Below are 18,694 nucleotides of genomic sequence, written 5' to 3' on the forward strand. Positions count from 1 at the left end.
GTGGCAAGTTTTCTTTATAGTTACATTATTAAAATTATGTCTTAGAAACTCGTTAAATGCATTCTTTTTTTTTTCGGGGGGGGGGGGGGGCTTTGCTCTCTGTGCTTCCGACAGGTGGCCGTCCCACAGGCTCCTTGCCTACTTGTATACTGTCCTTCACCCTCGCCCTTTCCACCCTGCAAATATATTTTGGATCCCTTCCACGCCAGTTGTGTGTGTGTGTGTGTGTGTGTGTGTGAGAGAGAGAGAGAGAGAGAGAGAGAGATTTTATTTGTTCTGAGAGTATCTTCAGTTGCGCAAAAATAAGGAAGTACTTAGCAGACATTGTTCTGGTTGCTTGCCCACGTGACAATAGTCTAATACTATCCTATACATCTTGTGTTGTTACTTGCAAGATCACGTACAACGGCTTAGTACTGTGTATAATTATCTGCACGTGATTGATTTCATCGTGTTCGCACAGATAAGACATACCATGATGCCTGCTTTGTGGGGTGGGGGTGGGAGCGCGGGATTAACATCTTTTAACCTATTTAAGCCCATCATACATACATACATACATACCGTTACGAATCTATGTTCTTAAAATAAATAAAAGAATAGAGTGAAAGGCAACAAGCTTTGTAAAATTCAATAAATAATTTATTTGCTCTGGATACAAAGTGAAAATGAGAAGAAGAAAAAAAGAACTTACGGAATTAAATCCCAAAATAATCCAAGAATTACAGACACAAGTCCTAGTAAGTTGAAGTCCTGAACAAAGTTAAGTACAAGTCCAGAATAAATTTAAAAAAACTGACGGCGATGATGTGTAGCTTGTAGAGTGATGATGTGTCTGTTATAACTGTGTTTTTTTTAAAATCACAGTAATATAATTTCAGGTTTGAATTCACTATAATGTTCCAGCGAATGTTTCTGTTCAAGAATGTTATCAGAGCACTTTTGGATTTCAAGAGAAAATAATCACTTTAATAATTTGAAGAAATATATTTTTCAGCCCAAAAATAAAATAATGATCACAATATATAATACATTAAAAGTTCTAGGTCTTAAAGTACAACTGAAGAAAAAAAACTCTCAGTTACAAGATTATGTAGTTCTCTATTTGACCTCAGGTCAAAATTGGCATTAAAAAAATTATCCAATGGAAAATAACCTTCTAGAATGATCTTGATGTTTACAAAATAAAAACCATAACCTCGATTATACTTAGGAAATTCCAAAACATAGATCTAGACCCCAAAAAACATATTTACTTCTATTAATAATAATAATGATGATTTTAATCCTATACACAGATAATAATTTAGCTTTGTATTAGTTGTTTACACAGAATAAAATTTTAAAAAATCAATTTGGGTCAAACAGAATTGAACTCAGTTTTGGACAAGGTCAGGTTCAACATACAATACTACATTACAATAGCATATAATGAAATAAAAACTTAAAATAAAACTAACAACAAAGCAAATTAAATATGCATAACAGGACATACATACACGCATGCATGCATGCGTACGTACGTACGTACATGCATGCATACATACATACATATACACACACACAAACATACATACATACATACATACATACATACATACATACATACATAGGGTATGTGCTATTTGTATTTACACCTGTTTAAGCTTTGTTAGATTGTGTAGATTTTAGTGAGTGTTTGTTTGATTATGGGGAATCGGTGCTGGGAGATATTTCACAAACTGATTAATTAGAAAATTGCTTGGAGCACGCGGCATACTATATATTATTCAGTAGACTTTATGATAGCGCGGAATAGTTTCGTAAAATGGCCCCTCGCTACCTTAAGACCTCACTGGATAGTTTCGTACTTTTACGTCTCCAACCCTACTTTTTAAGGTAGAGGGCATGCGCCTAAGTATGAGTTTATAAATTCAGACAGAAGATAAATCTGCTGTTTGGGTTATATTTGCTCTGAGTTTGGCTTGCATGATGGGATTGTTTGGTGACTATCTTGGACATTTAGTCTAGAAAAGGAGATCAAATGCGTAACATGGGTTTCAAATGAACGCTCAGCATGGTTTACATGTTTATGTATGTTTGCTATAGATGTAAATCTCAAAACTGAGATGGTTGACGGGTAATTTATTAAAATGACTGAACTTCAATCATGCAGTCCGTGACTGTCGGAAATTAACACTATGAAGGAGGGGAGGGGGTAGTGTTGGTTCAGTGTAAAACACTATCGTTTTTACAAGTAATGCTAAAATAAGAAAGATGACATTATCAGTCAAGAAAAAAAACCAGTATGTCCCGTAGTCCTGGGCAACTAGTCTATTACACTGGCAGTTGTTACGAATATATGGTCTTAAGCTATTTAACAGAAAAAAATCAGACCAAGTTAAGTAAAATCGACAAATAATTTATTTCCGTAGAAAACATTGTGAAAATTAAAAATACACTATCAGTGTTGTGAACTGAATCACAAATAATCCCAGATGTTCTATCACAAATTCGAAAGTGTAAAATGTTCCGAATGAACCCCAATAATCTTGAATTTCCTGATGTTCCAAGAGTCTTGAATGTCTTGATGTTTCACTATGGTATAATCCATAATGTCTTTGAATGATATCTCAGTAATCCCAAAGTATTCTTTTAGTCCGAAAAGGCAATGAGCACTGTAATTCTAATGAATAATTTAAAAAAACAATTCCTCTCAAATTATAGCTGAACATAAGTATAAGCTCTGATAATAGATTCATAAAGACTGAAATTAAGCGGGAATGAAGACATTGCTTACAAAACTTCTACTTATAAACAAACTGTTCCCTGACCTATGACACAGCAGACTGTTCTGGAAAACTAATAATTTCACTTAGTCATAAACAAGACCATGTCTTGAACTTAATTCAAGTAGCATCTTTTATATAGCTGGAAATGACAAAAATCAGGTTGGCATTACATGACAAAATTGAGGTACACAGTACACGATATAAATTAAATAGACACAATACAACAATTCCTGGTTATGCCTGCCGTTGCCTTTTTATAGATAGTTGACAAGATTTTTCATGCCGAGTTCTTACATTGTCAGGAAATTAGTAGATACCATATTTTCTGCTACCACAACCGCCAGCATGTTCCTCCACCACCACCTATTACACATTTTACTAAATTTTGCAATATACACAAAAATAGTTGATATGGTCACACCTATAGCTGCAATACTGGTGGACACCGCAACCTCACTCTTTAAAGTAACGTTTCAAGTTTTCACATGATGGGTAATTTTTCTCTTCCCTATGAATCGATCTTTAATTTCAATTTGTTATGTGGCCTATTTGGTTAGAGCATCCGCCTCAGATGCCGGAGGTCGCGGGTTCGAACCTCGGCAGAGTCATACCAGAGACTTATAAAATGATACTAGCAGCTGCCTCGATTGGCTCTCAGCATTGAGAGGTAAGTGTTAGGACTGGTCGGCCTGGTGTCACGATAATGTGACTGGGTGGGGCATGATGTTGCATGTCTCGGGCGTGATGCCACGGTGTTAGACATCATATATAAACAACCACACTGTAGACATCGTAACAATATTACTAAATTTGTTAAAGCTACGTTAAAAAAATAATAATCGCACACACTCAACGCGCTTCCTGCGATAGAAGGCAAAAGCTGGATTGGAAAGCTGTGAAGAGCGTTAATACAATACAGTATGAAGACGGAGGAAAGTGTGTGTGTGTGTGTGTGTGTGTGTGTGTGTGATTTGGATTTTTAACGTAGCTTTAACAATTTTTCAGTCATATCGCTACGATGTCTGCAGTATAAAGTGTTAAGTGTCTCTTGTCGCACAGATATGTTTACAACTGTGTCATAGTGTAGGTTTAATCATGACATTTTGGAAAATTGCGTATTTTCTACTGATGTATTCCATCTTATCCGCTGTTAGAATACCATCTGCATTCAGGAAAGGGCGATTTTATATAGTGCATGAATGAGCTAATATACTCATATTGCCCCGGGGGTACTTCTTACATGAATGAGCTAATATACTCATATTGCCCCGGGGGTACTTCTTACATGAATGAGCTAATATACTCATATTGCCCCGGGGGTACTTCTTACATGAATGAGCTAATATACTCATATTGCCCCGGGGATACTTCTTACATGAATGAGCTAATATACTCATATTGCCCCGGGGGTACTTCTTACATGAATGAGCTAATATACTCATATTGCCCCGGGGGTACTTCTTACATGAATGAGCTAATATACTCATATTGCCCCGGGGATACTTCTTATCGGAAATAATTTGTTAAGCATCTATGTAATTTTAATAGTCATTGCCATACACTTCTTGCCATAAAGATGGGACAATTTTACCACGAAATATTGCTGATTTGTCTGAACTACCTTCCTTACACCAGCAGTCCGTGTAGAACCAGTTTCCTTACACCAGCAGTCCGTGATTTCTTTATGCTCTAAAAATGCATGTTGTTTTTGCCATCGTTTCTGATATTTTTATGATCATAAAATTAAGATTATCGCAACTCTATTCTTACTATTTTGCCTTTAATATTAACCCATAATAAGTATTCTTTCAAGCTGTTTTGTTTACAACAAGTGTTTCGCATAAGTTTTGAATAAACAGTGAAACAATTTTTATTTTAAAACTGTTTCTTCAGTTTTCTTTTTTTTTTTTCTCCGAAGAAAAATGGGGCAGTTTCATTTGCGTCTTAAATATGTTCAAGACAGCGTTCGAGGAAGATTGATTTGCTTAAATGTCGGTTAAAATAATAAGAAAATTAGTTGTATACTTATCTACAAAGTTTCGGAGTGTTCACGGCACAAACAATTGGTGGGATTAAATTAATAGAGGACATTCTAGTTTTACACCGGTTTTTGGGAATTATTCGGTCATTTTCGGCATTTTTCCCTACATCGAATTAGATGTAATGAAGTTGGAATTTTGACCAATTTAGTCTGTACGAGGTTTGGAAAACTGTTCATTGGTTTTCAAAGTCCCATTGAAGAAGTTTGTAAATAATTATACAGGGCTGCATAAAGCAGACAATTGACGTGTTTGTTGGCCAACTCTTGTGACATTGGTAATCCATGTGCCTACGGTATGGTTAATTAAATTGCATGCGAAACGTGTAGTCTTGCAACGTAAGACACATCACCCGATATTTTTTAGCACTAAAACAAAAGCAACACGTGCTATATCTTACATTGTAGGATTAGCGAAACGTGAAGATAACTGCAAACATTTCTGGGCAGAACTTTTGAATTATTTAGTGAATCATTTCGCCAGCAGCAGTACTGGCCTAATGTGTAATTCAAATTATTTGACAAAACCTAGTCTTACATAAGACCTGGACGCTAATATTTATGTTGTGGGCGTCGAGGTCTTACAGCCTAACTAACAGCGCTGTGTAGCGTGTTTTATGTCGACTAACATCGTTACGAAAGTTAAATTTTGAGGAATATTTCACACATCTGACAGCTAAAATAACGACGCTTTTCTACAAAGTAAAGTCATAATGTTTTAGCCAGACTTTACTTACTCTGATGTCTTTTCTCTAATAATTTAAAAATTCTCACAAAAGAAATGGACCTGTTTTCAAGTTTTGTTGACCTACATTTCAGTTGGCTGGAAAGCGATGAAAGCCAGAAATGCCGAAATATGGTTAAGTTGAAATATTAATCTTTAACAAAAAGAATAAAAATATATTATGCCTATTGGAACTGTATGCAATGTTTCTTTTCATTCAGGAAACATATCCCCAACATGTACCTACTTGAACTTACTTCGGCATACCTGGACTACTGCCACATTGCAACAAATTCAAATGTATATCAGTGAAACATGAAAATGCGTCCATTTGCTAGTATCATATTTTCTTTCCACCAGGATAAAGACAGCACAGTAAGTATATTAATTACACATAAATTAGTGGAAGAGTGTCTAAATAAGCTGCCAAGTGTGTGAGATGTTCCTGAAACTTTGATTACTCATTCCAATGTTAACGACATCGGAACGCGCTTTACAAGGCCATTATTTAGATAGTAAGACATAGCACCTAAACAAAATCAACATGTGCTAGTGTGCAATAGCAAGTAATAAATCAATCTTGTTGCTGCTGAAAGTTGTTGATAAATGTCGATTCATTCTTATGCTAATATATAGATGGCTTAGTCCTACATGTAAGACCTCGACGCTGATATTTATGTTTTGGGCGTTAGGGACGTAGTACTAAAATATATATATAATGGAGTATTTATCTTTGGATTGTGATAAGCATTTTTTTCTGTTCTCTAAGGTCTTAGCAAGTTCCATAGTCCGACATTGCGGACTATTCATTTTTTGAAGTTCAGCAAAGTAAAATTTTCAAATCACTAGTCTGAGACAAGTGCTTAGTTCCTATTTTAAAAGATTGTTGGCTTATTTTCATGCCATAATCACTTTTTGTCTACCTTTGTTTGCCCAGTCATGCCCTCTGGACATCACACTTGCTATTGGTCATTGTTGCATGAGCACATTTTATTACCGCTTGACTGCATATTGAGATAAGCAACTGATTTACTGGCCTGTTCAAATATGTACACCAGCAGCAGAGGGGCTGTACAGACCGAAACTTTTTGCACAATAAACCCCTCCAGGAAACTATTCCTCGATAGAGGGCTTATTTCGACGAAATAAACCCTTCTATTCAGAATACAGGACAAAAAAAAATGTCCCCCGAAAACTCGAAGAGTTTCCAGGGACAAACTCGTTGAGTTTGCACTGACAACTTGGGTTACTTCAATAAATCTGAAACAGTTTCCGTGGCGGGGTCGTTATTGAAAAATCCATGGGTCGGGTCCATCCCCTCTGCTGCTCTACGAAATGAGTTTCCAAGGAAAAACATTTTTATGTTGCAAATAGTGTATCAAGTCCAATACGGTATCTTGTTCTGGGATCGTGTAAATTTATTGTCACAAATCCGTGAGGTTTTCTTTGAGCATGACTGAAGAAATTTTTAAATTTATTTAAATCCATATCGCCACCACACCAGGTTTGATGAATATTTCTCAGTGTATGTGTATCAACTCCATTGAATATCGCAAGAAGATTACAATTATCCCTGATTACTTTAGGAATTTGTGTATAACGCTGAGTAACATAAATCACATCAGTGTTTTTGTGACGTCCCCGGGAAAATATTCTTGCGGGATTTTTTTGCTTGTCCAACATAACATCATCATACACTACTAGGTTGTTAATTGATTCATCAAGATCCTCGACGCTGGGGGCTTCTTCGATATCAGTGATAAATTCAACAACATCCTCACCGTCTTTACTCAGCGCGCTTGCACTCTCATTAAAATCTTTTATAACGTTATAGCATCGTTGATCATCTACAGATGGAGCTATCAAATACAGTTTATCCCATTTCATCCACTTCATTATCAAGTTCAGCAACAGCTGTGTTTTACCTGAACCGGATGGCCCAATTATAATCGCGCGGATAGAGTTTGGTAGCACTGAATTATGCTTAACTGGCTCTTTCTTTTTTGTCGCAGAAAAATCTGTAATTTCCATTTGTATATAAAGAATAATAATTATGGATCTATATTGTGTGAAGTGTAAGGCACGAACCCCTACGAATGATCTAACAACCATTACAACAAAAAATAACAGACAAGCACTTTCTGGTAAGTGTACGCGATGTGGCACAAAAAAATTTAGATTTCAAAAAAAAAGCGAGAATTTAGCGGAGGTGACATTGCAGCCAAACTTGGAAAGCTCCCCGGAACTCCCTGGGCAAAGTATCCCGGAGAAAAACATCTCCCAGGATACAATTACTGCGGTCCAGGGACCCGACTAGATATCAGACTTGATGAACAATCTAAACCAAAACCGGGAGAGTATCCGATAAACGCTATCGACGCAGCGTGTCACATACATGATGTTGCTTATCGAAGTAAAGATCTACAAGACAGGCATATCGCGGATGTGAAATTAATTCATGCACTAAGCGCCATAAAAAATAAATCATTTAAGGAGTCACTCGCTAATTGGTTAGTAAGATCAGCGATGAAATCTAAATTAGTATTAGGCGCTGGATAATTAAATAAAAATGCAAGCGATTTATTATTCCCCAATCGGATACTGGAGAGGTAACTCAGCAATTAATAAACTCGCCAACGCGGCATCAGTAACACGCGAGGTTGCCAAAAACTGGCTATCAAAACAAGCAATATGGCAAATCTACTTACCACCACCTCGACAAATCAACTTTGCACATTTTGATGTTAGTGTGCCCAATGAAGTTCATCAGGCTGACATACTATTCCTGCCTCATGATACTGTCCGTAGAAAAATATACAAATACGCGCTAACAGTAGTTGATGTTGCCAGTAGATACAAAGAAGCAGAACCGTTAGCGACTAAAACAGCGTCCGAAGTCGCCTCTGCGTTTAAACGAATTTATCAACGAGGACCTCTAAACTGGCCACGATTATTACAAGTTGATCCTGGCAAGGAATTTCAGGGCGCGGTGTCATCACTGACAAAGCAGCATAACGTTACCATACGACGAGGACATACTGAAATTCATCGGGATCAGGCAATTGTTGAGCGATTTAATAGAACACTCGCTGAGAGATTATTCGGATACCAGTACGCGAGGGAATTCATTTACGATACGAGATCTCGTGAATGGGTTGCAAGACTGCCAAACGTGATAGCCGCACTGAATAATGAAATTACCAGAACAACAAACATGAGACCTGTAAATGCAATCACAAAAAAATATATACCCCGCGTCAGTGAACGCGGACAACAGCAACAAAATGTTTCAACGCAGCCAGGGACGCTAGCGTCCCCACTGCTGGGTAATGTCACCGTTAGGTATTTATACGAACCAGGCGAACTAGAAGGAGGAAAAAAAAGAGCAACCGATCCCACATGGAGTGTTACTACACATAAGATATCCAGCATAACCAGATCAACTGGGAGAAACGCAATCTACAGATTAGATTCGACTGCTCCTCAACGCGGATTTAAACGCGAGCAACTTCAGGTGATTCCCGAGGATACACAATTACCACCCCGATCACTAAAGTGATCCGCACTGAAGTGATTCAATCATTTAAATAACTGCAGCAACACCTCTGCGTCGGTTACACTCAAGACAGGTCAACATCACATTTTCACGTGTATGACCGCGACTGCTATCTATTCTATCTACGGTGAATTGCCTTGGGTCGTTTTTCGAATACTGCCACAGCAATAAACAATTACAACTCGCACAGTGATTATTCTGCTGTTGTTGTAATTGTATTACAAATTCAACATCCAAACTTTGTTTGGGATCAAACTCTCTACCATTTTTTTTGTCGCTCTGTTTGTAACCGGCTAATTTCTTTCTTATTGTATCATCAGCGATTGATCTGTTGATGCTGTCGTTGATAACATCATCTAATACAATTCTTTGTAACTGAGCTATCCTTCTTACTCTTGACACGGCTAAATAAACTAAATTTGACCACTCGATGCGATCATCAACAATCCAAACTGTTGTATCTGAAATAGTTAGTCCTTGCGAACTGTGGATGGTCATAGCGTATCCTAGCGTCCACGGGGATTTGCTCATTTTCAGTGCCTGTTCGACAGCATCAACATCAACGATAACAATATCATTTAATACTAAATTTTGTTTTTCCGTCCCTGACGCAGTCAGGCGTCCTGGAATATCAACATCAATATTCTGCAATCGCGTATCAGCTGGTCTATAACACAACGGCACTGGCAACATGGGAAATTTCTTCTGATGTAACTGAAATAACCGCTGCTGAAGTGTGTCCCTGACTATCTTTCTACTTGCCACAATTAAATCACCTGGTTTCCACGTTTCCCAAAAGTCGCTCAGCGAAGTCTCTGGAATTATTTCACGCATTATCTCACACTGGACTTTATTGGTTTGTAGCCTGATCAGTGTCTTAAACTCTTTCAGCGTTTCATCGAGTGCTCTAACATCGTTAGTTATTTCCTCATAATAATCTACAAAAGTTTTCAGCCACTCGTGTGGAGATTCACCTGTAAATGGCGGTGGTTGACCATGATCGCCGCACATCACCACTGCGGTATTTTTCTTTAGCAACCAATCCAGAAACTGTTTTAATATATCTAACGGCACAGTGTCTATCTCATCCCAGATTATTTTCTCGGGAATATATTTCGTTCCCATTCGTTCAGGTGTCCACGTGCCGCCGCTGTATTTGAAAAAACTGTGATACGTGCACGCGTTAACATCCCGTTGTCTCATCTCCCTGGCAAGTCTGTGTGTGGGAGTCAGCACGACCAAGTCAGAACCGCGAAATAATTCAATCGCCCGAGTTGTCTTACCAGAACCACCAGGGCCGTTTAGATAAACTGTTTTGTGTCTTGTAACAGGATCGTGCACCGGCGGAGACAACGAAACCGTCGAAGACATTTCTGCGCTGCGATACTCATCCACGATTTCAACGTCAGCTGATTCACAATATCCTTGTAACATTTCATTCTTTATTCTCCACGAGCCCCACGATGGATCATCCGATATAACATTATCCAACAGCGCTGAGTATTTTTTATTAATATAAAATGAATCCGTTGCAACTCTCACTGCGACAACAGGGAATCTATTAATCATCGACAACAAATTTATGGATACATAAGCTAGCATCGAAGATCTCAAATGTGTGTACTGAGATGATTCTCCGTCGATATAACTAAAAACAGTCCCTAGTTTTTCCCCGTTTGACAGAAACACATCTTCGCGGTTACAGAACATGTTGTTCGTGGCTGCATCAGCGACAACAAGATCCAATTCAGTCTTGTCCATGATTAATCGACTGTGATGTTGTTTATGATCATACGCTCCACCTTGAGTGAATTTCCCTATTATTCTTCGTCCTAGATCTTTTGCTGTGCTTTCGTCATTTCTGAGTTTGTTTTTAAGTACTTCAGGAGCTTTCTTGATGATAGCGTCGATAGAAGTTTCTGGATATTCTCGTGACCAATCTTCGATGACTTCTTCTAACGTAACCGGCGTTGGAGTTGGCAACCAAACTTCGGTTTGACGACAATAACATATAATCGCTTCGCTGACCGTCAGCGACAACAGTATTCGACTGTCAAGCATGTATCGCAATAACACTATCGGTGCCCATCGCTTCTCAACGAAATGTCTGCCAAACCAAACATAACACACAGGATGTAAATCCTTAGCGAATTTAAACGACGACACACAAGCAAATCCGGTCAAGTCAAAATCAGGCAATGGTCCGTTTACAGCAACTCTTGTCATCGAGTTTGTAACGTGGCCAAATCGTTTAAAATATTCGCTGCATTCTCCACGCCCAAGGAAACTTCCTGGATAACACGCCGTCATGTCGACGGATATCATACCGCGGTGATCATATCGAGTATTCCACAAACCGCCGTGTCCGTATTCAACACAGCTCTGTTGGATATCCGCAAGAAAACTTTTCGGAGTTGGTCTCCATGAATTTCGTTCCCGGGCTACATGCGCGACAACACCCGGGACAGTAAAACAGTGTGTCAGTAACGTATCAGTGTTGCCAGCATGATATTTTTCTGCGAGTTTTTTCATTTCCTGCTGTAACGCCATTGTTCTGTATATTTCCCCGTTGGGTCTCACAAACTGATCATATTCTCCATCTTCGCTACTTCTGAATAACCACACAGACACTGGATCGGTTTTACTTATCTGATAAATAAAATCAAACATGCTCCCAGAATTGCTTTGCAATTCCGGATAATACTTCACAACACGGTCTTGCGGAAATATCCTAACCGAGTCAGTCCAGGCGTGACTGTTATGATCGATAATAGTTATTGGTGTTCCACGGGAATTGTATTTACACTCATACAATACCTCACCGGTTAACGATGAAACCGTTATAGGAAATTTTAGTAATCGCTCTAGCTCAGCAACATCATTTATTGACGCTCCTTTATCCGCTACTCGTGTCGCCCACGCTGTTATTTTAGTTTGTCTTAGCGGTGTTAGGCCGTTTCCTCGCATTGCATTTTTAAAATGTTCCATTACTCGCTCAGCTACACAATTCATCCTTGACTCTGTCAACGGCGACACCTTCATCGGTTTGAGTTTATCAACGCGTGGTTTCTTCATCGGATAAATTCCATAAACAACTGCGGTCACAGGATACGCTCTGGCATAATATGGTATATCAATCCCAACAAGTACTCCCGGTTTTGAGTCTTTACTTAACAGAACGGTTTTTCCACGAACGCCTCTGGCATCAAGAACAGGGTCTAGTTTGTCTCTGATAATCCACGTTCCCTCGCCGACTCCAACAATAAATTTTATCTGTACGAAATATCTTCTATCGTCGAGATACCCAATTATGTTACGCGCGATTGTATCGTTCATGGTAGCATCAATGATACGGTCACGAGAAATGCTCGCGTTTCCGAGGATAATTTTATACGAAGACCACGTGTGTGCGGCACCATCACGACGAAACTCTTCTTTGGCATTCTTGATAACACCAATTACCTCTGCTAACTCTCTTCGTCGTGGATCAGCGGTTAACCGGTCAAGATCGAATCTAGAACCTGATATGGGTTTTATTCTGGATAGTCTTTCAAAACCCATTATTATAATTAAGACAAATATTTAAATAGACAAAAATATTATATATAATGAACGGAAACTCAAAGAGTTTCTCATGCAAGTGGATCAAACTAAATTCATCAGCGCCGTGTAGCAAACCCTGCAGAGGCGAATACTGTGGACAACATGCTCAACAGGTCCGCGGTGGGAGTCTAGGACCGATACCGTGTATCAGATGCGGCATTGGAGTACGAGGAAAAACGCAATTATGTTCAGCGTGTGGGGGAAAACGCTATCGAGAACTAAAACGGTATTATGATAAAAAAAATCCAGACTGTGATAACGCTCTCTCGGAGCGTGATTACATAAATAAGTTTTCAGACAAATTATGAATTAGACAAATGATTTGCTTATAGTATAATGAATCAAGAATTCGTCCGACATCCAACTATTCCAAATTATGAGGCAAACCGAGATGGCATAGTACGACACTGCACGCGAAGACGACCAGTTGGTGGAGTTGATAATGGTGGTTATTCAAGATTTACTGCCACGTGCGGAAAGAGGTATTTATGTCATCGTTTTATTTACGAATGTTTCTTTGGAGTGATCCCTAAGGGTTTTGTCATTGATCACATTAACGGTAACATACTTGATAACTCTATAAACAATCTTCGCGTGGTCACTCAGAGCAAGAACTGCCTACTGGGTAACACAGGGCGTTGTAAAACAGTTGCAAGAAGAGCTATTAAATCTATAAACGCAATTACAGGTGAAGAAATTGTATTCCAGTCAATAAACGCCGCCGGTAGGTATTTCGGTATTTGTCCACCTTCTGTACAGCATGTCGCAGATGGGATCTACAAAACAGCATTTTCAAAGAAGCTCAAACAGAAGATTTCATTCTGTTATATAACTCTTATCGTTGACACAAACGACGATAACTCCTCCGAGAGTGTGTAACGCTTTGCAGAGTTGTCGTTGCTGGTCAGAGGATTTGCTCCCCCTAACAAAGCCACCTTGATAAAATATTTTATCGAGTTCATAACATGTAATCATTTATTTACCGTAGAATATATATTTTTTTACAAACAATATCCTCGTTTTACTGAATATATCCGACTGTTTTGCTCTTCTGTGCTTGTTATATGACCGCGCTTAAGAAAACATACAATTAAAATATTTTAAACAAGTCCCGCCCACTGCTAGAGCGAATTTCCAACTCGCAAGTAACAGTTGGGTTATATACGAAATCGCTCCCTAAGACCTTTGGGTCGATCGAAAGTCAGCACGCGCAAGCAAAACCATAAATTTAATCCGCCAATGGCGGGTGTCTTTTGTGCACCATCCAATGGTCGATTCAATGGATGGTTTTGCTCTGCTGCTGACCGTAGAAAATGACCCACCTGTGTATGTTTGTGTCGTCATAGGATAAGGTCTTAGGATAAGTTAGGATAAGATTACATGTTCATTGTGCCTTTACTTGCTGTCATACTCGAATCAGAGGTAAAGGTTGTCTGTTCTGTACCGTCTCTTAGGATAAGATTACATGTTCATTGTACCTTTGCTTGCTGTGATACTCGAATCAGAGGTAAAGGTTGTTTGTGTTGTCAAATAAATGTTTGCCGGGCCTGCTAGAGAACTCGATCCTAGAAGCCAGGGCTGTCTCGTCTTGTAAATAAATGTGCCTCTGAGTCACTTGGCAGTCAGAGGGGTCCGTCCTTAGGATAAGTTACGTGTTATATGTTTGTCCTTGTCAATTCACTAAACACGTCTTCTTGAGCCTATAGAACGTTATTTGACGATCTAGAGGCTTGCAGGGGATAAAGTGTTTCGTGTTACATGTTGTATTGTCATGTCGGAAGCAGTCCTCGTGGGGTTCTAGAACGTTATTTGACGATCTAGGCCCTTGCAGGGGATAAATGTTTCCGACTGTCTCGTTTTGTTTTGGAAAGCTAGCGTTTTTTATGCAAAGTGTTTGTATTAAAAATATAAAAATATATAATAATATGAATCACGAAAATATAAATACCATACTTGTTGAAATTAAAGAATTACAACAGCGAGGTTTTAATATTTTACTAGACACTGAAACAATTATGTCAGATTTTGAATCCTTGAATGAGCTATCACGCTTGGGGAAGAACAATCTCCCTGCTCGTTATAGGTTCATTAAGGGTTTGCAAGATCGTGTTTACAGATCACTTGCCGGGATAACTGAAAATCAGGTATCTGAATTTATTCCACTGTGCCGTGCAGTTGAGAAGATTCGTCTTGGATTGTCACAAGAGTATGAGACTCGAAAATTAATTAGCACCAGGGTGAGACGGTTAAAAGGTTATATAAAGAATCTAGACACGGAAATGCCTTGCATTTCTGACAAAAATACTAGTGTTTCTGACTACGAGGCCGACAAGGAAGTATAAACCTAGCATAGCGTGTGACTCACAGCACAAAGTGAAAGTAGAACCTGAGAACGCTAGCGCCCCCCCCCCCCCCCCCCCCCCCGCTTGGAGTGTAAAGCACATTTCCACGGGTAAAAAAAAAAGTGTATTATTTTTTTTGCCCTTGGAAACTCAAAGAGTTTCTCAAGTGAAGGGCGCTTTCAGATTTTCAGGATTTGCTTAAGCGTTTCAACATCAATACAGGAATGAGAATAGTTCATAATCTGTTCTCGTTGACACCAAACTATGATCATATGATTTTGCTGTAGCTCTGTTAATTGTGACGGAGTTAACAAGAAGTCTTCGTCACCATACACGTCAATAACTATTTTAACGGGGAAATACTGTTCTGGGAATGTCTGTATTTGAAATGCGGTTTTTATTGCCTCGTAAAGAATTTGCTTATCATGAATATGAACTCGTGCATGAATGTACTCGGGTTGATACATTATACACAACCGTTTTTTTTTAAATGCGTGCTAGCACTTTCAACGATAACTTATGCTGGTTTTGATAGGGTATTTGCACGATAAAATGACGAAAATGGATCAGTGCAGAAAAAAAAAAACTATTATAAATATTATGGATCCCTTGACTTAGGACTTCACCAGTAAGTTTATACTAACAGTCTCGTCACGCAGGTCCAACAAATTCCCCCTCTGGTCGGTGAGTTTGAAATTTATCGTTGACAACCACGGGTTATGACACCGTAGATAGACCGGATTGATTGGTTCTTGCACAATCAGAAAACCAGGGGGGTCTCTTGGTGTGAACGTATACAGGATAAACCCCTGTTGTGCCGTCGTAGTATCTGATGCGCTGTAACTGCCATCGATGACGTCACATACAAGATTGACCGCAATAACATCTGTGATATTTACGATCCCGGGTGAGATGTGTCTGCCATCGGATGCTGTACTGTTGTCGTGCTTGAGAATAACAGGTTGTGGTTTTATTCGTTCGTACGCGGCAAGAATATCTTCGAAAGATTGATCGATGAGATCAGAGACTGATTTTCTCAGCTCGGGCACGTTATATCCAGGAAATTTAAAATCTGAAATATCATTCACTTGAATACCATATTTAATTGCAAAATCTGCTCTGGCTATCTGTCTATAATTATCATCGATATAGTCTTTAAGATCCAGTAAAGCCTGAATTATTCTTAGATTTATAGTTTCCATGGCCGATGCGAGTTTGTTTAGTTTTTCTATGGTTGTGATAATATTATCACGCGGACTTGTTAAGTCAGAAATATAATCTTGGAAATATACTCGCAGGAGTTGTAGCTGTTGTTTATGTACTAGATTGATCGGAATAAATAATTCAGATTCTATATCATCTAGACGGTAAACACGGAGCTCCTGCCCCCCCTTAACACGTGGAGCTTCTATACTCCAAGTATCGGGCATTAAAGTACTTTTTCTTGCTAGTAATTGATCTGCAAGGAGTAAATAATAATTGTACTCGAGGTCGTGTAGTGCTTCTTTATAGGTCATAAAATCCGATTTTTCAGGTTTTGGTGGACGAGGTTTAACCTCGGGGGCCTTTGGCCATCCTAATAATGTTCGGATTGAGCTGTTATAAATATCCACGGCGTATCCTGGCGTTGAGATTTCAATGACCGCAGACAGCGTTGGTTCATGAGCTGTTATAGATATTTTGGCTTCCTTGCCGGTGATTCGTTTTATTTGGCGTTGTATCTCATTATTGATTTCTTCGATCTGATAACTCCCAGTGGGAAGTGTAATTGTATTCCAGTCAAGTTCACCCTGTTCGCCGGAGTCGGCTTTGCTTTTCCCGAACACGAATGAATTATTTGGCTGCAGACCACCAAATGATGCCGACCTAACATTGGGCCAGCTGTGATACACACTGAGCTTTGCTAACGCGATTTCACTCACTGGAATTGGAGTTCGAAAATTAATACCGAATTCTGGTGTCGTCGAGGACACTGAGATCATTGTGGTCCTTACCGGTGTTGTGTTTGTGACTATTTGTTGAAGCAGTTCTATTGACATTATTTATTTGTTTAGTTTTCAAATAGTCATTGTACGCATCTGACATTAGTTTGAATTCAGAATCTGATATCGTAGCGTCGCTACTTTGCACGTCTAACGATGATGATATCAGCGATGATAATTTCTGATATGCGGTCGTGGCTGTATTTAATTTTGTCGTGTAATCGTGTAATTTTGTGTTAGCACATGATGATATTTTTTTTGCTATGATGCCGAAAACTCCAGCTGTTGTTGTGGCCGCGGAAACACAGATCGTGGCGGCGACTGCTGCAGTTACCGGAGTGACCGCTGATAGTATTGCTCCGGCAGATGCAACAACGGCAGATACTGAATAAACCATAATATCCAGCACTGTTATGCGGCGCTTGTATTTTTTTACTTTTTGACTAGTTACTTCGATGACAGTTTTTAACTCAGATTGCCACTCACGGACTTGATTGTATCGATATTGTTGAGCATCTGGCGTCGTTGACATTATTCAATTACGCGGTAACCAATTGAGGCGTTGCAGCGACGAATTCCAAACAAAACCAGTAAGATGTTGCTGTTAAACTATCGTCCTCGGCTTCAAGCATAAATGTTTCCTCGGTTCCGCTGTTTAGTATTACAGTGCAAACCCCGGAATACTTATCGGTGGAATGTCTCCAAGGATATGTTGTGAAGATTTCAAATTTAGCGGCTGAAAACACAGACAACCTGTAAACACCGGTGGCTGTTGCTGTATATTTGATAGTGTTATTTTGTCGTGACCATGTTGCGAATCCCGATGATACCGTGAATACGATGTTGGTGATATGCCCCGGAGTAACTCCAGTGGGAACTTTAATCAAACTGGTTTTGTTAACGATATCAGGAATACCCGATACGATATCCTGCTGTGTTTGTTTGATCGTGTTAATGTCGGTCTTTACATCAGCGAGTTTTACATCGACGACTGGAGGAGTCCCAAAGAACTTATCCACGACCTCATCAGTTTTTACGAAGTTTCTTCGAAATCTTGTAAACGCGCCCACGTGAACATCATGCTCTGCACGCAGCGTATTTAGTTTACCGTTGACGATGTCCACGTATTGTTTGTTTGACGCATCCTGGTCGGATTCGGGATTCGCTAACGCGGTTATTTTGTTGCCGCTCATGCTGAGTTCGCCTGTCATCGTGTCACCGGCTTTTTTCACACATTTATCAACACCTTTATCAATACTGTCTTTGATGCTTGCGATTGATATATTCGAGTCCTTGATCCGGCCGCCATCACTAAATGCAACGAAGTTATCCTTGGTAGCTCCAAGAACTCTGCGAATTATATCATTCCACTTAATGTTGCTCGTTCTTAGTTTTCCTTGCCTGTCTTGGAAAATAGCAACTTCATCTGGGTCAACTCCAGCTATATTCAAAAGAATATCGACTTCATCTTTGGTCGCATATTTTGAGAGATCAGCATCTGTGCTTGGTTTACCTCCTCGTGTGAAAGGTCTTCCGTAAATATCCACCATTATTCTTATTGCTGTTTTTCAAATGCTAGCATTTCTCGATGCGGTATATTCATACACTACTTTATGAGGAGGAGTTGCTGGATTTCTTGAGATTGCATCAAGAACATTTAAAACCTCCCTCCCACAAA

General features: G+C 39.2%; 1 protein-coding gene across 4 annotated transcripts in view; it reads left to right on the forward strand.

Annotated features, from left to right (window-relative positions):
• The first annotated feature begins 4,920 nt into the window (after positions 1 to 4,920).
• Positions 4,921 to 18,694, forward strand: part of LOC149777687 (ubiquitin carboxyl-terminal hydrolase 20-like) — a 119,249-nt gene continuing 105,475 nt past the window's right edge. For 2 of the 4 annotated variants that reach the window (XM_089938734.1, XM_089938738.1), the window contains exon 1: positions 4,921 to 5,105. The gene's annotated coding sequence lies outside the window, so the exon portion shown is untranslated. Of the gene's footprint in view, positions 5,106 to 5,754; positions 5,909 to 18,694 lie in introns of all 4 variants that reach the window. The other 2 variants (XM_089938737.1, XM_089938735.1) reach the window with 2 other exon arrangements.

This window comes from Sinohyriopsis cumingii, chromosome 17 (assembly GCF_028554795.1).
Source record: "Sinohyriopsis cumingii isolate HCF-2022 chromosome 17, ASM2855479v2, whole genome shotgun sequence".
In the NCBI taxonomy this organism is placed as follows: domain Eukaryota; kingdom Metazoa; phylum Mollusca; class Bivalvia; order Unionida; family Unionidae; genus Sinohyriopsis; species Sinohyriopsis cumingii.